The sequence below is a fragment of the Saimiri boliviensis genome, chromosome 3 (assembly GCF_048565385.1).
Source record: "Saimiri boliviensis isolate mSaiBol1 chromosome 3, mSaiBol1.pri, whole genome shotgun sequence".
NCBI classification, from domain to species: Eukaryota; Metazoa; Chordata; class Mammalia; order Primates; family Cebidae; genus Saimiri; species Saimiri boliviensis.
Window position 1 is genome coordinate 149,785,442 of NC_133451.1, and position 23,687 is coordinate 149,809,128.

The 23,687-nt window shown below is 39.7% G+C and overlaps 1 long non-coding RNA gene across 1 annotated transcript in view; it reads left to right on the forward strand.

Moving 5' to 3' along the window:
- Positions 1–23,132, forward strand: part of LOC141584069 (uncharacterized) — a 50,156-nt gene extending 27,024 nt beyond the window's left edge. The window contains exon 2 of the long non-coding RNA XR_012517004.1: positions 2,851–23,132. This is a non-coding gene — a long non-coding RNA (uncharacterized LOC141584069). The remainder of the gene's footprint in view (positions 1–2,850) is intronic.
- The last annotated feature ends 555 nt before the right edge of the window (positions 23,133–23,687 follow it).

Sequence of the window (23,687 nt, forward strand, 5' to 3'; positions counted from 1 at the left end):
GGGAATTTTAGAGGCTTTCTTTACAGTCTAAGTCTTTGGTGTTGCTGCCACTGGACAGGCAATCTCCAGGAGCTTGGAAATCCTGCTGTGACTGGAAAAGAGTATAGTGATATAAATATCTACCTGGAAAACCCAAGAAAAGCAACATCACTTTGGGTGTCTCCTCAAACTTCAGCTCATCAGAGGGGGCTTATTTGAACACACTATCTGAGAGATTATCTTTCCTGGTCACTTTCCATCCTCCTTTCTATGGTCCCCCCGCCCCCACCACCTCCTTAGTGCTTATCACCACCTGTCATATATTTCTCTTTCTAGTATTTCCTCTCAGTAGGATATAAAGACCTTGCGAACATATTTTTTACTGCTATTTCCAGGACCCAGAATAGCATTTGGCACATTGTACATACTCAGTAAATATTTGTAGAGTGGATGAATGGATAGATAAACTGAAGAATATTAGAACCATTAAGCAAATTTGGTAATTAATTACCAATTAAAAAATCAGTAATTCTGCTGAGCATGTTGGCTCATGCCTGTAATCCCAGCACTTGGGGAGGCTGAGGGGCGTGGGTCATCTGAAGTTAGGAATTAGAGACCAGTCTGGCCAACAAGGTGAAACCCCATCTCTCCTAAAAATATAAAAATTAGCTGGGTGTGGTGGCATGCACCTGTAATCCCAGCTACTTGGGAGGCTGAGGCAGGAGAATCGCTTGAATCCAAGAGGCAGAGGTTACAGTGAGCCAAGATCATGCCACTGCACTCCAGCCTGGGTGACAAATTGATACCCTGTCTCAAAAAATTAAAAAATCAGTAATTCTAAAATTAATAATGTTTCTATGTACCAGCAAAAACCATTCAGAAAGTATAGAAAAAAATGTATTAATAGTAATAAAGAATATGAAATATCCAGAAGTAAACTAAATGGTAAATAATACTCAAATTTTACCGACAGAGGAAATGGATGAATGGAGCAGAGTACCATGCTGCTGGATGGAAAGACATAATGTTGTAATAATGCAAATTCTCTTCAAGTTAATCTGTAAAGTGGACACAATAGCAATCAAAATTCCAGTGGAATTTTTAGAGAAAAGGAAGTGGCAAATTTGACAAAATGCTTGTAAATTTCACCATGAAGAATAAATGCTTCAGAATAGTCAATTCACATTCTGAAGAAAGGCACTGATAAGGGACCTTGCAAAAAGAGAGAGAGAGAGAGAGAGAGAGAGAGAGAGAGAGAGAAGGGACCTTGCTGTATTAGACACAAAAACCTATATAGGAAAAGACAAATGGTAATGCCATTAAAAAAAAATTTTTTTTAAGTACATACGCCTTGCCCAGACATTCCACCTCTGGAAAATTTCCCTGAGAAATAACTAGATAATATGGCAAAGATGTTTATTGAAACACTGCCCAATACCAAACCAATTAAAAACATTCATTGTTTGACAAGTAGAAGATGTTTTTAACAAATTATGGTTTAAATAAATTCCTGTGGAATACCACGAAGCTCTTAAGCACGGTATTATAGAACTACATTAATTGATATGGAAGGTGATTGCCATATATTGTTGTGTTTTAGCTGATTACAAAACAGTATGTCTAATAGTAACCACATTTTTGTAAAATAAAAATTGGCATACACATGTGAAAAAAGATCTAGATGGAAGATTATATATCAAAATGTTAGCAATAGTTCTGCACCTGTACACTGAAAAACTGGTAAGCTTTCCCCAAAATGGGATGGCGGTTAAACTCCTCATTACTGCCACCTAGTGGCAACCAAGGGAGATTCCTAATTTCTTTTCTACCACCTTGAGTACAACACACAAAACATCGCAATTAAATAAAGTTATAAAGAAATCTTCAGTATCACCAGGTTCTACCCATCATTTTGTAGCTGAAGAAATAAAGAGCAAAGACTTTAAGCCACTTGTCTCAAGTTTCACTATTAGTGAAACATTTGTTGAGCCCTTTTGCTATGTACTTCAAACGGATTATATCATTTTCACAGGACTCTATGAGGTTGGTCCTATTTTTACTCTTACTTATCCCTGTTTACAAGATGAGGATCCTGAGGTTCAGGAAAAGTAAGCAGCTTATCCAAGGCTATATACCTGAGATACAGCCACTCATTCTGAGTCTCACCTCCGTCTCCTGAACCTCTGTACTGTGCCTTCTTAGCCCATTAATTGCCTCTGCCCTTTCCACTAAGTGCTCTTGCCTGTTCCTTGTCCCTTCCTTCAATGTTTTGCTGACAGCTCTTATCATATGCCGAGTCTTTGGGTTATGTTTCTCATGCTTGAAAAGACAGTATAGGCCAGGTGCGGTAGCTCACGCCTGTAATCCCAACACTTTGGGAGGCCAAGGTCAGGACTTCGAGACCAGCCTGGCCAACATGGCAAAACCTAATCTCTGCTGAGGTAATCCCAGCTACTCGGGAGGCTGAGGAATGAGAATTGCTTGAACCAGGAGGCGGAGGTTGTTGCAGTGAGCTGAGATCGCGCCACTGCGCTCCAGCCAGGTGATAGAGCAAGACTCTCTCTCCAAAAAAGAAAAGAAAAGATGGTATAAACATTTACTGAGAGAAGTATAAGGAAACAAAATAACCTTTCCCCTGGCTCCTTACCCCAAGACCCTTGTCCAGATAGAAACTTAGACTTATTAACATACTGAATTGTTCAAGTGTCCATATACTAAGAATCTTACGTCAGTGATATGGAACTATGGATAGGCTTCCTTGGGTTCCCAGCTCCACACTATAATCCCCCTCTTAAGTTTCTGTATAGCAGAATTTAGAGTGAATATCACTATATGCAGTTGTTCATGTACTTCTTCCCCTTTCTCTTCTAGCTCTTGACAAAATTCTCAGGGAAAACTGTGTTCAGCTCTGGATATCTCCCTTTTTGTGGATCAAACACAAAGGGCATCATTCTAAAATATATATGGAACCATAAAAGCCCCAAATAGCCAAAGCAACCCTGAGCAAAAAGAACAAAGCTGGAAGCATCATACTACCAGACTTCAAAATTTACTACAAAGCTTTAATACCTCAAACAACATGGTGCTGGAATAAAATATATATGTATATATATAGAGAGAGAGACACATAGACCAATGAAACAGAATAGAGAATCCGGATATACCAACTCATCTTTAACAAAGGTGCCAAGAACACAGAATGAGGAAAGGATGGTCTTTTCAATAAATGATGTGGGGAAACTGGATAACTATATGCAGAAGAGTGAAACAAGATTCCTCTCTCTCACCATACACAAAAATCAAATCAAAATGGATTAAAGGCCTAAATCTAAAACTTGAAACTACAAAACCAGTAGAAGAATACACTGGGGAAGTGCTCCAGGACCTTGGTCTTGGCAAAAGATTATTTTTGTGTAAGACCTCAAAAGCACAGACAACAAAGCAAAAATAGACAAATGAGATTACATTAAGCTAAAAAAGTTTCTGCACAGCAGAGAAAACAATCAACAGAGTGGGGGAGACAACCCATGGAATGGGAGAAAATATTTTCAAACTTTCCATCCAACAAGGGATTAATGACCAGAATAAATAAAGAGCTCAAACAATTTAATAGCAAAAAAACCCAAAAACAAACAAACAAAAAAAACACCCACGAAACCCAAAAAACAAATAATCTAAAAAGTGGACAAAAGATCTGAACAAACATTTCTCAAAGGAAGATAAAAATGGCCAACAGGTATATGAAAAAATGTCCAACATGACTAATCGTTAGAGAAATGCAAATTAAAATGTGTTATTTCACCCCAGTTAAAATGACTTGTATTTAAAACAAACAGATAATAACAAATGCTAGTGAGGATCTGGAGAAAAGAGAACCCTTGTACACTGTTGGTGGAAATGTAAACTAGTACAACCACTCTGAAGAACGGTATGGAGGTTCTTCAAAAAACTAAAAACAGAATTACCATATGATCTAGCAATTTCACTACTGAATATCCAAAAGAAATCTGCATATCAAAAAGATATCTGCACTCCCATGTTTATTGTAGCACTGTATACCAAATATGGAATCAACCTAAGTGCCCATCAATGGATGAATGGACAAAGTGTGGCATATAAGCACAATGAAATATTAAAGGGCCATAAAAAGTAATTAAATCCTCTTATTTCCAGCAACATGGATAGTATTGGAGACCACTGTGTTAAATAAGCCAAGCACATAAAGACAAATACTGCATGTTCTCAGTCATACATGGGAACTAAATACATGGATGTTATGATGACACAGAGTAGATTGCTGGTTACCAGAGGCCAGAAAGGAAGGGATGGAGTAGGGGATGAAGGGGGAAAAAGTACATGAGTGTATTTATTACCACTGAACTGTGCACTTTAAATGGTAAAGATGATATATATTACCTCAAGTTACAAAAGAAAAACAAATGGCATCAATGTTAATAAGTGTGAACGTTGTACTGGGAATAAATCTCATTTAAAAGTGAAATTAGGAATCTGAAATAACTAGTGCAGTTAGCCTCTGAAGCCCTTGAAAACCCCAAAAGTCTTATTCAGAACTGGTCCCAAAATGAATATATACCTTTGTTTTATTGTCTAATTACAGCTGCTTTTTTTCAAGTATTAGTTTGCTTCAAAATAATTTTTTTATTTGTACTAGTATTATAGAGTGTTACTTCCTCATTTTCAGCTATATTTTTTGGAGAACAGTGTTAGTGAAAATAACTTAACTGTTAGACAGTTTTGAGTTAAAATTCACATATTAGCTGTGATGAGGAAACTATTACATTAATTAAATTTTCATTACTTAATTTTATGATTTCTAAAATTAAGGAAAATAATGTCACCAAAGGTGGTGGAGAGGATTTAATGGGATGACACATAAAACTGGGACATAGAGGCAGCTAACAAGTACACGGTTCCTCCCCTTCTCCCTTGTTATACACTTATCCACATGGGCTAGAATTTCTCTGAAGGAACCAATTCTATCTTAGCCAGCGTTCTATCTGAAGTATTTGAGGCTCTCTGCTTTTTTCTTTCACATCCCACTTTCGATCTCTCATTACCTACTGCGAGCTCTGCTTTCAGACTAGATTCATAATTCAGTGATTTCCTACTCCTCCACAAACACCACCCTGGCCCAGGCCATCATCATTTTTCATCTGGACTACTCTAGTCACTTCCTAACTAGACTCCCAACTTCCACTCTTGCTGCTCGCCATTTATTATTCACATAGCAGCCAAAGTTATTCTTTCATAAATTAGATCATGTCACTTCTCTGCTCAAAACCTTCCGAGAGCTCTCCATGACTTTTAGACTAAATAGCTAAAGTCCTTACCAAAGTCTACCAGACCTCTGTGATTTAACCCCAGCCTATCATTCTGACTTCAAACCTCTCTCCTGCTCCCTTACTCTGCTCCAGCAGCACTGGGCTCCTTCCTCTTTTTTTTTTTTTTTTTTTTTTTTTCTTCTTTTCCAAATGGCATGATCTTGGCTCACTGCAACCTTTGCCTCCTAGGTTTAGGCAATGCTCCTGCCTCAGCCTCCCAAGTAGCTGGGATTACAGACACCCGCTGCCATGCCCAGCTATTTTTTTCTATTTTTAGAAAGAAGGGGTTTCACCATATTGGCCAGACTGGGCTCAAACTCCTGACCTCAGGTGATCCATCAGCTTCCCAAAGTGTTGGGATTACAGGTGTGAGCCACTGTGCCCAGCAGTCTTTGCTGTTTTTGATGGTGCCAAGCATACTCCTGCCTCAGACCCTGTACATCTGTTGTTCCCTCTGCCTGGAATGCTCTTTCTAGATCTTTAATGACTTGCTTTCTCATTTTCCACCTCAGAGAGGCTGAACCTAGGTACCTCATTTTAAACAGACACCCCTGCAAGACTTTCTTTCCTTATGCTTATTTTCCTCATAGCACCCCACAATGATATTTAGATACATATTTTCTTTCCTTCCTTCTTTCCTTCCTTCCTTTTCCTTCTTCTCTCTCTCTCTCTCTCTCTCTCTCTCTCTCTCTCTCTCTCTCTCTCTCTCTCTCTCTCTTTCAGTTGTCTCACTATGTTGCCCAGGCTCTTGGGCTCAAGTGATCTCCCAGCTTAGCCTCCCAAGTAGCTGGGTCTGTAGGCACACACCACGACACCTAACTATACATAAAGTGCCACCTGAAATGTAAGTTTCCCATCTGAAATATAGGTTCAAGACTGTTTTGTTCACTTTGTACTATCAGCATTTACATCTGCCAGGTACTCAAGAGTATTTGTTGAATAAATAAGTGAGCAAACTTTAACTTACTGCTATCCAATCAGCAAACTTACCTGCTTCCACAGCCATCCTTTCCCCTCTCCCTCCTTTTAAGTAAGAGATGTTTTCCTTCCTGTCTGAGATTAAAATGTGTCTCCTGTGTCCTGCCTCCTCAGCATTCCTTAATATTGCCTATCTTCTATATTCATTTCTCCCTGGCTACACTTTTTGTTTTCTGGCAAGCACACATCTCTCCCATCTTAAATTTAAAAAAAGAAAAAAATCTCTGTGCATCGCCTGTCAGCTGCTAGTCTCTCTCTCCTGCTCTTAACAGCCAAACTTGTGAAATATTTATTTATACTCTTTGCATTGCTTCACTTCTCTTTCATTCTAGTTTCTCCAAGCCCATAGGAACTATTCAGTCCTGTATAAAACAATTTCTTTCCTGAGCTCTTTGAAGATACTACTCTCTTATTGTTTTTTTTATGTTACTTCCCTGATTGCTACTTTTCCTATCCCTCCCTCAAACTTTGTGTCTCACAGAGTTCTGATACAGGTTCTTTGTGTTCTCCAGATTCTCCCTTGTCAATCTTACCACATCCATTGCTTTAGTTACCACCCAAACCTAGATGCCCAGCCCACATCTCTCTGTTCTAAGCTCATGACTTATTTGACCTAGTGCCTACTTGATCTTCACCTTAATTTCCACAAGCACCTCAAAATAAAGATACCCTCTTCCATCTCCAAACTTGATTCTCCTCCAGGTTAACTTATTTTAGTGGGTGGTACCATCACTCAGTTGCTCAAGTAGAAAACATGGATATTGTCCTTTATTTATCCTTCTTCTTCAGCCCCCTTCCCCCATCTAGCCAACCATTGGCTTCTGTTAGTTCTTTTACAGTGAGGGGCTGAGCGTGGTGGCTCACACCTATAATTCCAGCACTTCGGGAGGCTGAGGAAGACAGATCACCTGAGGTCAGGAGTTCAATACCAGCCTGGTCAACATGGCAAAACTCCGTCTCTACTAAAAATACAAAAATTAGCCAGGTGTGGTGGCGGGTGCCTATAATCCCAGCTTCTCCGGAGGCTGAGGCAGGAAAATCACTTGAACTCGGAAGGTGGAGAGCAGAGGTTGCAGTGAGCTGAGATTGTGTCATTGCACTCCAGCCTGAGCAACAGAGCAAGACTCCATCTCAAAAAAAAAAAAAAAAAAAAAAAAAAAAAAAATTCTATTACTGTGAGAGAAATTGTATCTCCGCAAGAAGATATGTCAAAGTCCCAGCCCCAACTACTTGTGAATGTGATCTTACTAGGAAGTAGGGTCTTTGTAGATGTGATTCAGGATGTTGAGAGGTGATTATCCTGGATTAGGGAGGGTCCCAAATCCAATGACTGGTGTCCTTAAACAAGAAAGGAGAGGGCAATGTGAGACACAGACACGAGGAGAATGCCACGTGGAGATCCCTATAAAGCTGGAGAGAGAGACTGGAGTGATGCTGCTACAGGCCAAAGAACAAGAATTTCCAATCCTGCTGACACCCTGATTTCAGACTTCGGGCCTCCACAACTGTAAGAGAATGAATTCTAAGACATGAAGTTTGTAGTAATCTGTTATGGTAGTCATAGGAAACTGATTTTCTACCTTCTAAATAGCTCTGAAGTCCATCTGTGTTTCTCTACTGTTGCTGTCTAACACATTGAGATTATGATTACAATAATCTCCTGCTTCATCTCCCTGCTGCTAGTCTCAGACCATCCTTCTAAAATGCACAAAGTTCATTCCACTATTTAAAATCTATGAGTGGTTTGCCAGTGACTTGAATTAAGTCTAAATGCCTAGTATCATGGTTTATAGGACTTGGTAATTTGGCTTCTGCTTACTTGTGTAGCCTTTTCTTCCCCACTCACCCTCAATTCTATGCTCCAGGCACAGTAATAATTTCTGATATTTCTCAGCACTTACTCTGTGCCAGCCACTATTCTAAGGGCTAAATCTCACATAAGATAGAAAACAGGTTTCTTTCGATGTCTCAGCCTTTCTTTCTCTCACCTCCAGGATTTTGCTCATGCTGTTCACACAGCTCTCTGCCTGAAACACTCTACTTCTTTTCCCGTGTTCCTTTACCCTCTCCTCAACTGGCTAATTCACACTAATACTTTAGGTCCCAGTTTATTCAATACTTCCTCCAAGAATCATTCCTCACTCTTCCTAAATCTGGGTATATGTCCCACCCTCGCTGCCCATATTCCCTCACACCCTGTATGGCCCCATCAGAATATAATATATTGTAGTTATCTGTTTAGCGGTCTATATCCCACACTGTATTTCATGTTTCCTTTGGGGAAGGGCTGTATCTCTTTTACCATTATAACTCCATTCCCAGAATCCAGCACAGTGCCTGGCATAGAAGAGATGCTCAATCACTCTATGTTAAGTAAATGAAAAAACCTTAAACAAAGGTTGCTAATAGTTTATGTCTCTAATACCAGCTAGGGCAGAAAGAAATGCATCCCAGACCGGGGACAGGGCACGGTGACTGAAGCCTGTAATCCCAGCACTTTGGGAGGCCGAGGCGGGTGGATCACGAGGTCAAGAGATCGAGACCATCCTGGTCAACATGGTGAAACCCTGCCTCTACTAAAAATGCAAAAAATTAGCGTGCCTGTAGTTCCAGCTACTCAGGAGGCTGAGGCAGGAGAATTGCCTGAACCCAGGAGGCGGAGGTTGCAGTGAGCCGAGATCGCGCCATTGTACTCCAGTGTGGGTAACAAGAGCGAAACTCTGTCTCAAAAAAAAAAAAAAGAAAGAAAAGAGAAGAAATGCATCCCAGACCTACCTGCCAACTGTCCTCTTCCTCACAATTCTGATGCCTCTGCCTGGGCCAGTTCTGAAACATCTTTTCACAGGCATTTCATGAGATCTCTAAGCCCAGTTAATCTTCAGTTCCCTATCATATTCAGCGCTCCTCCAAATAAAAGCCTCTCCAGGTGGCTCTTCTCTCCCAGAGAGCTTTGCAAGTCCTCCCAAACCCTTCTGCTTGCTGCTCTCCTCCTTTTCCCGGGGCTTTCTAAAACTCCAGCTTATTCAAAACAAATTTCACCTATATTTTCATCCTTTTTTTTTTTTTTTTTTGAGACAGAGTCCCTCTCTGTCCCCCAGAGGCACCATCTCGGCTCGCTGCAACCTCTGCCTCCTGGGTTCAAGCAGTTCTCGGCTTCCCAAGCAGCTGGGACTACAGGTATGCACCACCACGCCTGGCTAATTTTTGTGTTTTCAGTAGAGACGGGGTTTCCCCATGTCAGCCAGGCTGGTCTCCAACTCAAGCAATCCGCCTGCCTCGGCCTCCCAAAGTGCTGAAATTAAAGGCATGAGCACTGTGCCTAGCCATATTTTCATCCTTTTAACAGAATATTCTATCTCTCGCCTGAAATAGAAAGTTGTTTTCCATTAGAAAAATTATTTTCTTACTGCCATCTCGGGCGGAAGTTGTTAATTTGTCTCCCCCTTGTGGAAAACCCTCTCCTTTCAAGCTTTTATTTATTATTTATTTATTTATTTATTTATTGAGATGGAGTTTCACTGTTGTCACTCAGACTGGAGAGCAATGGCAGGATCCTGGCTCACTGCAACCTTCACCTCCTGGGTTCAAGCGATTCTCTAGCCTCAGCCTCCTGGGTAGCTGGGATTACAGGTGCCCACCACCACACCCGGCTAATTTTTGTATTTTTTGTAGAGATGGGGTCTCGCCATGTTGGCCAGGCTGGTTTTGAACCCCTGACCTCAAGTGATCCACCCAGCCCGGCCTCCCAAAGTGCTGGGATTACAGGCATGAGCCACTGCACCCAGCCTCAAGCTTTTATTTTCAATCATCCATCCGTCTACTCCTGCTTGCTACTGTCATCTACTAAGCTACTAGTTACTCTTCTCTCTGGTTTATGGTCCCACCATAATGATTGTGGGTCCCACCATCATCTGAGATGACTTCGCTGTCCATGTGAACAGCCCTAGCCTCCATTTCCTTGAATCTTCTCAATTCAATACCATTTAACACATTGCACGTGGTCTATACTATGGCTACATCTACGTTTGCCCCCATTAAATGGTTTGTCACAACTTTATTCTGTTCTTTGGTCTATTCTGTAGCTAAATCTAAGTTTGTTACAAACCAGGTGGTTTATTACCTTTTAAATCCTAAATTTCAATCTCTTCCATTCCTTTAGCTCATCCATTTTCTTGCCAAATGCCCTCTTCTGCCACTTCCTTCCTTAAATCAGCCTAGATGCGTGATCTAGGTTTCATGATCCAGCTTTCCATAAACAACCTCACTCCTTTGTGCTCTTATTCACCTGGCTCAAATTCAGCCTGGGTTTTACCATGATACTCTGTTCCAGCACATTCCAAGTTTGTGGCCTAAGTATTAGAGTAGATACTTTTTATATGGCAGGGGCATCTAAGATGAAAAAAGAAAATCATCCAATATCGAATGAATCAGCCAGTATACAATATAACCATATAATCATTTACTTCCCAGCCCTGTACCTAGCATTGTATAGGTAAAAATTCTCTTATCCTCTTATCTTTAATGTTGGTTAGGTGTTTTATGTAAAGCTTCTATGGCTCCAAATGTATTCAAGTGTTCAATGGATTTGTTCCCTTTGAAATCTTGTCACTATTCTGATGTAGGCTAAAAGTGGAACTATCTATAACTTTCTTGCTTCTTATTGGTAGGTTTATTCACTCATGCAGCAAATATTTGAGTACCTACTACATATTTGGCAGATACTTTCCCTTAAAAAGCTTATAATGTAAAAATAAGACAAATAAAAAGTTTAATACTACATGTAAAAATGACTAAAAGAAAGATATAATGTGTTATGAACGATCAGAGAAGAAAGAACTATTCAGCTGAGAAAATCTTTTAAGAGTGGGCAGAATTTGCTCAGTTGATAAGAGAGGAAATGATATTTCAGCCAGACTGAAAGGTACAAGAAAAGTCTTGGCATGGTAAAGGATTAGAATAACCCGGTTCTTGAATAACCCGTTCAGGTGGATGGAAACCTGATTTCCAGTCTTTATGATAATGCCAATGTTCCACTTGGGAAAGAGACTGTACAGCAATGAAAGTAGCTCTTTCCTTTGTCTTTCAAAGAATGTATATTTAACATACAGCCTCCGTGTGATCCTTTTGACCACACAATTTGTAGGGTTAACCCTGAAGTTTTCTTTAGCATTAGCAACAATAAACGCACACAGGTACAATATTAATATAGATTAATATCAACCTATTTTGATCAGAAAGCCTCATTTAAATGTTTACGAGACAGAAGTCCCAAATTGTAGTAGTTTCTTCTACTAGCAGGAGAAAGCTCAGAATTAATTTTTCTACAACACTAGAGGAATATTACTCAAAAATAAAAAGTAATTAACCATTGATACATGCAACAACACAGTTGAATCTCAAAGTAATTATGCTGAAAGAAACCAGACCCCCTAAAAAAGTAATTTCTATATGATCTCATTTATATAAGACTCTAGAAAATTCAGACTAATCTACACATATAGAAAGCTGAGGGCAGGCAGTGGGAAGGGTAGAAGGGAGGGATTACAGAGAGGCATGAGGAAACCTTTTGGGGTGATAGATATGTTTACTACTTTGATTGTGAGGATGATGTTGCAACTCTACATGTCAGTGGTATATTTTGAATATGAACAGCTTATTTTATGTAAATTCTACCCTATAAAGCTGGTTTTTTAAACAAAAAACACTTCTCTTTAAGTGTCTCACCTTTGTCTTTTATACCATATTATGTTGAATCTAAGTAAAAGATCAGTGTAAAATTTTAATAAGATCAGAGTATGTATGTATCTTTACTTAAAAACTATCATAGTTAAATGACTAAGCACCTTGCATAAGGTAAAATGATTATTTTATTCCTATAGATTGAAATTGCTCAACTTTATTAGAGAATAATGGATTAGAGGGCATGTTGACTTACACCTGTAAGCCCAATGCTTTGGGAAGCTGAAGCGAGAGAATGCCTTGAGGCCAGGAGTTGAAGACCAGCTTGTGCAACATAGCAAAAGCACATCTCTACAAAGAATTTAAAAATAAAAAATGTATCCAAGTGTAGTGGCACTCACTAACCTACTAGCTACTCAAGAGGCTGAGGCCTGGAGTTCAAGGTTGCAGTGAACTATAGTCACAACACTGCACTTCCTGTGTGACAAAGTGTGATCCTGTCTCTAAAATTAATAAATAATTCAATTTTTATAATTAGGAAACATTTAAATTCAGATTATAAGTAAATAATGGAACAAACAGTCCTGTTACCTGATATGGTTTGCATCTCTGTCCCCACCCAAAACTTATGTTGAAATGTAATTCCCAATGCTGGAGGTGGGGCCTAGAGGGAGATGATTGGATCATGGAGGTGGTTTCTCATGGTTTAACACCATCACCCTCTGGTGCTGTCATTGTGATGGGGAATTCTCATGAGATCTGGTTGTTTAAAAGTGTGTAATGGCCAGGCACAGTGGCTCATGTCAGTAATCCAAGAACTCTGGGAGGCTGATCTTAAGGTCAGGAGTTTGAGACCAACCTGACCAACATGGTGAAACCCCATCTGTACTAAAAAATACAAAATTCGCTGGGCATGATGGTGTATGCCTGTAATTCCAGCTACTTGGGAGGCTGAGGTAGGAGAATCTCTTGAACTGTGGAAGCGGAAGAGCTGAGGTCATGCCATTGCACTCCAGCCTGGGCAACAAGAGCAATACTCCGTCTAAAAAAAAAAAAAAAAAAAGCATGTGGCACCTCCCCCTTCTCTCTTGCTCCTACTATGTGAGGTGCCTTGTTCTCCCTTTGCTTTCTGCTGTGATTGAAAGTTCTCTGAGGCCTCCCCAGAAGCAGATGCTGCCATACTTTCTATATAGCCTGCAGAACCACGAGCCAATTAAACCTTTCTTATAAATTACCCAGTGTCAGATATTTCTTTATAGCAGTGTGAGAATGGATTAATACACTACCTCATGCAATAATGTAAAAACAGGCAACTCACTGAGAGTAAACCTAATCAACTTGTTCATTGAGATATAAACTGTAGAGACAACACTGCCATCTAGTTGTTGAGTACTGAGTATATGGTTGAAACATTCTTGACAATAACCTGTTTATTTGGTAGACTTACAAGGAACACACAGAAGCCCCTGACCAGTTACATCTCCTTCCTAGGAGTGTGTATATGACTGCCATAGTGCAGCCCATGCTGCCCCTGGTGGTTACATGCCTCCACCCAAGCAGATGACTATGTATTCTGTGACTACCTTGTGCTCAAGACTCTTCCATATCTCACACACACACACACACACACACACACACACACCCTCACACTCAAAAGCAAAAATAAAACAATCTGCTCCATCCCTGCACTATAGAGATTAGCCCAGTCAGGGAAGCAGACAACTAAGCCTTTGAATACAGTGCAGTGGGTGCTACAAGAGCAGAAGTACAGAAAATATATAAGCTCCAAAAAGTACCAGCAGGAGTTAAAGGTTTAGGGAAAATTAGTGGGAAACTTATCTAAAATGAAAGCAGTGGGTAAGAGGAGATGAGATTCTACAGTGTCCTGTAAGCTATTTTATTCTAAAGGGAATGGAAAGCTTTGAACTTTTTGAAAGATCTTAAGCAAGGAAATGAAGTAATTGGATTTGTATGTTAGAAATCATATTCTGGTTTCAGTATGGAGAAAAAGGAGATAAGATTAGTAAGATTAGAGGCAGGGAGAGAGGCTGTTAGAGTAATTTAAGCAAGAGATGATGGCACTAAACTAGGATTATAAACACGGAAATGGAGAGAAGTTGGAGGATTTGAAAGATGTTTTGCAGATAAAATAAATGTGACTTGCTAAAAGCCAACTGTGGAGAATTAGGAAAATGGAAACACCAAAGATGACTTCCATATTTCTGACTTGACAGCTGAATGCAAGGTGGTGTCCAAAAAGTGGAGGAACAGGTTTTGAGAGAATAAAATTTACTTTTACTCCTGCTGAGCTAGAGGCACTTATGGTGTATCTAAGAACAAACCATCTATTTGACAACTGAATATATGGTGTGATGCTCACTATAGAGATCTGGACACTTCAGCACATACATTATCACTGACACATTGGAGTAGACATAAGGCACGCCGAATCTATTTCAGGAAATGTGCCTAGACTTAAAAAAGATATGCACATAGAGTGGAAGAAAGAAGAGCAGAGAAAATTGAGAAGGAATGGTTAAGGAGGCTCCCTGCCTTCTTACTCCACCTCGGGCAGGCAGGCAGAACTTACTGTTGCCCCTTTGGGCTCCCACTGTTTTCCATCTCTGCATCTACCAAGGCATCCCTTATGTCATTGAATATACTTATCTTTCTCTCTCCTTCTACTAAACTACAAGGATCTTAGGACAAGGATCATGTCATATTCATATTTGGATTCCCAGGACTTACAACAGTGCTTGGCAGATAGTCTTTCATAAGACTCTTATTTAATAACTAATGATAAGAAAAATTTATTGAGTACTTTCTGTGTTCTAGACACTTTATGTACAAGGTCTATTGAGATATATTAAGACTCAGAAAATTTAAGTGAATTGTCCAAGAAGCTTCCAGGATTCAGACCTGGTTCTGTATGAGTCCATGCTTTTTTTCTACTATATCATACTCTCTATGACAGATTGGTCAATGAAATCTATCTTTAACAAAAGAGGAAAAAAAGGGATTGCATCCTATATAAGGCACAGATGCTAATCTTTATGCTAAACATGGTGCAGTCTTGTAGAGAAAATTTGGGGGTTTTATCTCCTGGGGTTACATGCCATGTATACCAGAAAGTATATCAAGTAAATGGCTCCATGACTTAAACCATAAGGAAGTCCAGACAGACTAAGCAAAACACTACCAGTTACCATTCTGCACAGCAGCTCTTGCAAGGATCCAGCAATTACCACTACACCATGGATCAAAAGACACCCTTACAAAGATAGGTCAAACACTGCCTGCAACCTTTAGCTTGTCAGCTTGTATATCAAAGTGGATAAACACTGTGCAATACATAATTTTAAAAATACTGATATTTAAAATCTCAACAATCTTTTCTTCTAAGGAAGCCCTAAATAGCATAAGCACATTTAACTTCACTTATAGTTCCCTAGGCAAAATAATGGGATCCAGGAACAAAATGCAGTTACTTTGCCTTGAAACTGAAAACCTGGCTTCAAGTTCCTGCTCTGACATCTACAGTTCAGTGACCTTGACCAACCAGCTGATAACCAGAGGAGCAACAGGGAAAAATTAGTGCGTGTGTGTGTGTGTGTGTGTGTGTGTGGATGGATCCTTTGACCAGGCTGCCTGTACGCCCCTTAACAAGTTATTGAACATTTTTGAGACATGTATCTATAAGGAAAGGATAATAATTCCTACATATGACTACCTTGGAAAATACAAAGGAAACAAACATTTTAGATATTATTTGAGCCTTTTTTCCTCCTGAAAAATTATGTTACACAGCCTAATAACCCTCCCTCATGCTTTTTAAAATTATTTTTTTCATTTTCTGGCCATTCTTGATAAATCAGTAAAAGTATCCTTGACCTTTTGGGAATGTATGGAAACCAAGTAATCATTTGGTTCAATTATAGTTTCCCTGCTTTCTGAGTAAATTTGTATTATTCACTATTTTTGTCCACCCACACTGTCAGTGGGGAATGCAAGACTTAAGTTTTTTTTAAAAGCCCAAACAGACCCTAAATTAACAGAGAAAAAAATATCAAAATTTTGCCACACTTGCCTCAAATGTTTAAGAAATAAGATTATAGAGGTAAAGCCACTGATGTGTCCCTCCTCCTTTAAAGAGAACCGTTGCTCTGAATTTTGTTTATAATTCCCAAGCCTGTTTTTAAAGTTTTACTTTATGTGAATATATTTATAAACCATTCTTACTATCATTTTTTGCATTTTTAAAAGTTTATATAAAGGATGTATAATAAAATGCCATTTAACTTGCCTTTGGGCAACACCATTGTTTTGGAAGGTAATCCTTGATTCCCTTAATGCTAACTTAATGCAGTTAAACTTAACTGCACATTAGATGAACATAGTACGATCTATCCATTCTTATGTTGACATTTTATTTCCAGATTGTATTATAAGCAATGCTGCACTAAACATGCTTGCACACGTCATTCTGGCAAATGTGGGAATGTTTAGAGGTCATATACCTAAGTGGAATTACTGGTTCACAGGATAGGCATGTTTCATTTTACTAAACGAATATTGCCACTAGCCCTCATAACAACTATACCAATTATACTCCTGAAGACAGTGCCTGAGAACTGCTATGGTGGTTTACAACATCCTTGCCAACATTTGATATTCAGACTTTTAAAATGTTACTGACTTGACAGGTGTTAATTATCTCGATTTTGAAGGCTTGAAACACTTCAGTTGCTCAATACTGTTATCTTCTACTTCTCTTAGCCTTTTGACTACAATCTCTTCATCTCTTGGTAGCTTCTTCCTCTACTCACTTCTTTTGGTATTTGCCAGAGTTATCATCTCTGTTCATTCTGTGTAGTCTTGTTCAGGCCATAGTACACACAATTCATTCTTCACCCATACCTAGCTGCCTACTAGACATCTTCACTTATATAGGTATCTTATAAGCTCCTAAAATTCATGTCTGAAATGGAGCTCTCTTCTTCTCTCAATTTCTTCTACCCAATTCTTACTCTATTTAAAGACAAAACAGTTTAAGTCAGAACCCTGGACATCACTGTTAATTAGCCCTTCTCATTCACCACCTTCTCCCCCAAACAGAGTCAGCTGATCTGTTCCACTTCAACATTCCTTGTATTCTTGTTTTCCTCTCCATATTTACTATTGTTATCTTTACCATTTCTTGCCTGAGGCTACCTAGATTGTCGTTTTTAGAAGTAAGCAGTTTTGGAGTTAGACACACCTAGGTTTGAATTCAGATTTTGTTCCTTATAATCTGTGTGACCATTGGCAGTTACCAACCTGACTTCTTTGACCCTCAGTTTTCCTTTTAAGGGCAACAATACCTACTTCATATGTTTTTTATTTTTGTTGTTCATGTTTTTTTTGTTTTTTGTGGGTTTGTGGTTTGTTTTTTTTTTTTTTTTTTTTTTTGCAGATACTCCATTTTTCACAAATAAAGTTTATGGCAACCCTCTGCTAAACAAGTCTGTTAACCATCCCAAAATCATGTGCTCATTTTGTCTCTGTGTCACATTTTGGTAATTCTGGTAATATTTCTAACTTTTTATTATTATTTCTGTTATAGTGATCTGTGATCAGTGATCTTCGATGTTACTATTTTAGCCACTTGCGGGCACCACAAACTGTGGTCATATAACATCAACAAACTTAACAAATGCTGTGTGTGTTCAGACTGCTCTACCAACTGGCCATCCTCCCATCTTTCTCCCTCTCCTCAAACCTCCCTATTCCCTGAGAAACACAATACTGAAATCAGGCCAATGAATCACCCTGCAATGGCCTCCCAGTGTTCAAGTTAAAGGAAGACTTGCACATCTCTCATTTTCAATCAAAAGCTAGAAATGGTTAAGCCTAATGAAGAAGGGATGTACAAAAGCCAAGACAGGCTAAAAGCTAGGCTCTTGTGCTGAACAATTAATTCCTGAAGGAAATTAGAAGTGTTACTCCAGTGAACACCTAACAAAACCTTATTGCTGATACGGAGAAGGTTTTAGTGGTCTGGATAGAAACTCAAACCAGCCACAACATTCTCTTAGGACAGAGCTTAATCTAGAGCAATGTTCTAACTTCAATTCTGTGAAGACTCAGAGGTAAGGAAGCTACAGATGTTTGAAGCTTGCAGAGGTTGGTTTATGAGGTTTAAAGAAAGAAGTCATCTCCGTAACATAGAAGTACAAGGTGAAGCAGAAAGTGCTCGTGTAGAAGCTACACAAAGTTATCCAGATCCAGCTAAGATCTCAGTTAAAGGTGAAAAAATCTTTTTGCTAAAATAACAGATGTTACAAGCCTTTTATTTTAAGAAGCCACCTTAGACTTTCACAGCTACAGAAGAGAAGTCAATGCCTGGCTTCAAATCTTCCAAGAACAGGGCTGACTCGTTAGAAGCTAATGCTGCTGGTGACTTTACATTGAAGCCAATGCTCATTTGCCATTCCGAAAATTGTAGGGCCCTTAAGAATTAGCCTGTGCGCTACAAATGGAACAAACCCTGGAAGATAGCACATCTGTTTACAGCATGGTTTACTGAATGTTTTTTTATTAAGCCAGCTGTTGAGATCTACTGCACAAAAAGATTCCTTTCAAAATATTGCTGCTCATTAACAATCATCTCATACCCCAAGAACGCTGATGGAGATGTACAAGAAGATTTATGCTGTTTTCATGCCTGGTAACACAATGTCCATTCTATAGCTCATAGACCAAGGAGCAATTTCAACTTTCAAGTCTTGTGATTTAAGAAATACATTGTGTAAGGCTATCTGTGCCATAGTCAGTCATTTCTCTGAAGGATCTGTGCAAAGTAAATTGAAAACTTTCTGGAAAGGATTCACCATTCTAGGTATCATTAAGAACATTCGGCCGGGCGCGGTGGCTCAAGCTTGTAATCCCAGCACTTTGGGAGGCCGAGGCGGGTGGATCACGAGGTCGAGAGATCGAGACCATCCTGGTCAACATGGTGAAACCCCGTCTCTACTAAAAATACAAAAAATTAGCTGGGCACGGTGGCACGTGCCTGTAATCCCAGCTACTCAGGAGGCTGAGGCAGGAGAATTGACTGAACCCAGGAGGCGGAGGTTGCAGTGAGCCGAGATCACGCAATTGCACTCCAGCCTGGGTAACAAGAGCGAAACTCCGTCTCAAAAAAAAAAAAAAAAAAAGAACATTCGTGATTCATGGGAGGAGGCCAAAATATCATTTACAAGAGTTTAGAAGTTGTTTCCAATCCTCATACATTACTTTTAAGGGTTCAAGACTTCAATGGATGAAATAACTGCAGATGTGGTAGAAATTGCAAGAGAACTAGAATTAGGCTGGGTGTGGTGGCTCAGACCTATAATCCCAGCACTTTGGGAGGGCAGGTGGGTGAATTCTTAAGGCCAGGAGTTTGAGACCAGCCTGGGGTGAAACCCTGTCTCTATAATAAATACAACAAATTAGCCAGGCTTGGTGGCATGTACTTGTAGTCCCAGCTACTCAAGAGGCTAAAGTGGCAGGATCACTGGAGGCCAAGAGATAGAGGCTGCAGTGAACTATGATGGTGCCATTCACTCCAGCCCGGGAGCAGAGCAAGGCTCTCAAAAAGAAAAGGCCAGGCATGGTGGTTCATGACTGTATTAATTTCAGCACTTTTGGAGGGCGAAGCGAGAGGACTGTTTGACCTCAGTTCAAGACCATCCTGAACAACATGGCAAAATTCTGTCTCTACTGAACATACAAAGATTAGCCAGACATAGTGGCATGAACCTGTAGTCCTAGGTCTTGGGAGGCTGAGGTGGGAGGATCACTTGAACCCAGGAGGCAGAGTTTGCACTGAACCAAGATTGTGCCACCATGGGCAACAGAGCGAGACCCTGTCTCAGTATAAAAAAAAAAAAAAAGAGGGGCGGTGGGGAGAGACGCCAGGCCAGGCACGGTGGCTCACACCTGTTATCCCAGCACTTTGGGAGGCCATGGGTGAATCATGAGGTCAGAAGCTCAAGACCAGCCTGACCAACATGGTAAACCCCATCTCTACTAAAAATACAAAAATTAGCCTGGTGTGGTGTCGCATGCCTGTAATCCCAGCTACTCAGGAGGTGGAGGCAGGAAAACTGCTTGAACCCGGGAGGCAGAGGCTGCAGTGAGCTGAGATCGCACCACTACACTCCAGCCTGGGCGACAGAACAAGACTCTGTCTCAAAAAACAAACAAACAAACAACAACAACAACAAAAAAAAAAAAAAAACCAAAACAAAACTAGAATTAGAGGTGGAACATGGATGGGCATGGTGGCTCACGGCTGTAGTCCCAGCACTTTGGGAGGCCAAGGTGGGTGGATCACTTTGAGGCCAGGAGTTTGAGACCAGCCTAGCAAAACCCTGTCTCTACTAAAAATACAAAAATTAGGCATGGTGGCACATACCTGTAATTCCAGGTATTTGGGAGGCTGAGGCACGAGAATCGCTTGAACCTGGGAGGTGGAGGTTGCAGTGAGCCAAGATGGCGCCACTATACTCCAGCCAGGGTGACAGAGCAAGACTCTGCCTGCAAAAAAAAAAGAAAAAAAAAAAAAAGAAAAAAAAAGAAGTGGAGTGTAAAGATGCAACAGAATTGCTGCAATCTCATTATGGAACTTGAACTAATAAAGAGTTATTTCTTATGATGAACAAACAAAGTGGTTTATTGAGATGAAATTTTCTTTTGGTGAGGATGCTGTGAACACTGGTGAAATGACAAAGGATTTAGAATATTACATAAACTTGGTTGATAAAGCAGTTGCAGCATTTGGACTAACTCTAATTGTCAAAGTTCTACTGCAGGTAAAATGCTATCAAACAGCATCATATACTAGAGACTCCTACTTAATATAAAACAAAAAAGAAGTTAGCTGCATTGATTAATTGCTACAGCCACCCCAACCTTTAGCAACCACCACCCTCATCAGTCAGCAGCCATCAACATGGAGACAAGACCCTCCAACAGCAAAAAGAGGACTTGCTGAAGGCTCCATCATCAGCCTTTCTTAGCAATATTTTAAAATTAAGGTATGTATAACGTTTTATTAGACATAATACGATCACACAATTAACAGACTATGGAATAGGTATAAACATAACTTTTATATGCACTGGGAAACCAAAAAAGTTGTGTGACTTGCTTTAATGTGGTATTCACTTTATTAAAACATTCACTTTATTGTAGTGGTCTGGAACTGAGCCCACACTATCTCCAAGGTATGACTGTACTAAAAAATCAGAAAGGCAAAATTTGACCTGTTCTGACCTAAAAGCTTATTTTTAACTACCTTATACTACTGTTGCCCAGACCACCAAGTATTTGTACCAGACGTTTAGCAGCTAAGAGTCCTAAGGATCAAAGAAGATAGTAAAGCAAGCATAAGGCATGGCATCGATGTGAAGACAGACTAAAAAATGTAGACCTCCCAGTTTGTAAAGTGAGAGAAAATCATCAGTGTCTATAAACTCAAGAATGGTGACCAACAGTATCAACATAGGCTGACTCATTATCAAATATTCTTTAACCAGTAAGAAACAAACTAGATTGGGCAGATTTGGGAGTTCTATCTAGAATGTTATTTCAACAAATCTCATGAGGTAAATTGTAGCTTGATACATGATTTTGCAGCAAATGAATCTCCTTTCCAGGTTCAACATTATCAGGCCAACATGTTCAGCTTGAATTCTGTCCCAGAATTATGGATCCTTTCATGTTTAAGATTTCTAATAGTAATTCATTGATTTATGGAAAATGCAGTCTTGTAGGGACAAGCAAGTATGTATTTGGGGGTGGGCTATGTCTGTATTTTCAGAGGGTAATATCTACCACTGATCCTTATTTAAAAGTCTGCTGACTCTGCCTTAATCTGATACCCACTTAAAAACTCAAGCACCTATCTATGGCAACTATTACTTTAAAAGCTGTTTCCACAGAGGTTAAGTTTCCATTACATCTAGCAAAACTAAGAGGTGATGTTTTTCTCTGACTACTAGCATCCCACATAGTACAGTCACAGCATGATTTCATGGACTTTAAAAATGCCCAGAAAGTGCTTGACACAAAGTTCCAATCTTACAGGAGAAAGATAATCTCTTTGCACTTCCATGGTTGTTTGTCTTCTGATCATTTTAAGGAGAAAAACCAGTAGTATAAAATATTTCTAAACTTCATCAGAGAGTAGCTCTCAATTTTAGATGTATCTTAGAATCACTGGGGAAGGGAGAAAGGAAGGAGAGGACTGGAGGAAAAGAGAGGACAGAAGAGGAAGGAGGACTAATGCCTAGTCCCGAGTCCAGATCATTTCAATCAGAATCTTTGCTAGTGAACCTGGGCATTAAGGTTTGTTTTCTACAGTTTACCTCAGATTCCGATACACAACCAATGTTAAATTTATGGCTTAAAGGATTCAACTGCCTGTCCTCAGTAGAGATGTAACTGTGGGCCACAGCCATTGGTTGTGAAGGACAGACTGTGGGTCAAGTGTCCAGAAAGAACCATAACATATCCCTACCTTTTGTCTTCTGACCTGTAATGATTAAAAGTGGAGATACTGGACTATGAAAAACAGACCCTTCCGGTAGGTGTTTATGCTACCAATATCCTTACGCTGTTTGAAAGACGAAAAACGGAGTGACAATCCTTGTAGTAACTTGATTCCAATGGCATGATGTTACTTGGGTGGCTGGTTACTAAAGCCATAAAGGATGAGTAGATTCACTGACAACTAAGGCCACAATGAACAGGCAACTGAGAAAATTAGAGGATGGTCCCTCCAGGCATCCATTCACAACCATTCCTCTGACAAACTACAAGAAAAAAGCAAAATTAAGATGTGAGAAATATATTCTTAGCATAAATAGACTACACTGGATCTATAGTATTTTGGAGGTATTCCTTAAGAACAACAGAGAAAGACAGGAAGATGAATGGGAATATTCTACAACAGATGTAGATAAAAAATTGTGGCCTTGGCAGGTGATCTAAAAGTTGTCTTTTATTGCTATTATACAATCTGTATGTACTGTTGTAGTCACTGTACCTTTATACCACGATGTACCCCGTATCAATCCTTAAGATTTCATACATCACATTAAAAATGGATGAGTCTGAAACACTTAATTTCGTATCGTAACTGAACATTTCTCTCAAATAAAAAGCATCCTGGCAGATGAATGAAAAATGCTACATGAAATGGAATGCTTGAAATAACAAATAGGCTTTTTTTTTTTTTTTTTTTTTTTGAGACAGAGTTTCGCTCTTGTTACCCAGGCTGGAGTGCAATGGCGCGATCTCGGCTCACCGCAACCTCCGCCTCCTGGGTTCAGGCAATTCTCCTGCCTCCGCCTCCTGAGTAGCTGGGATTACAGGCACGCGCCACCATGCCCAGCTAATTTTTTGCACTTTTAGTAGAGACGGGGTTTCACCATGTTGACCAGGATGGTCGCGATCTCTCGACCTCGTGATCCACCCGCCTCAGCCTCCCAAAGTGCTGGGATTACAGGGTTGAGCCACCGCGCCCGGCTCCAAATAGGCTTTTTAACTAAAATTGTTAAGTTATAAAAAAGTACAAATGAAGCAACTGGCTTATTCTTAGGTTCTTTTCTATCAACTCCCGAACAAATGTTAGCTGTACAATGCTAGTTACTGCATGTTTCTAAGTACTTTTATTGTTAA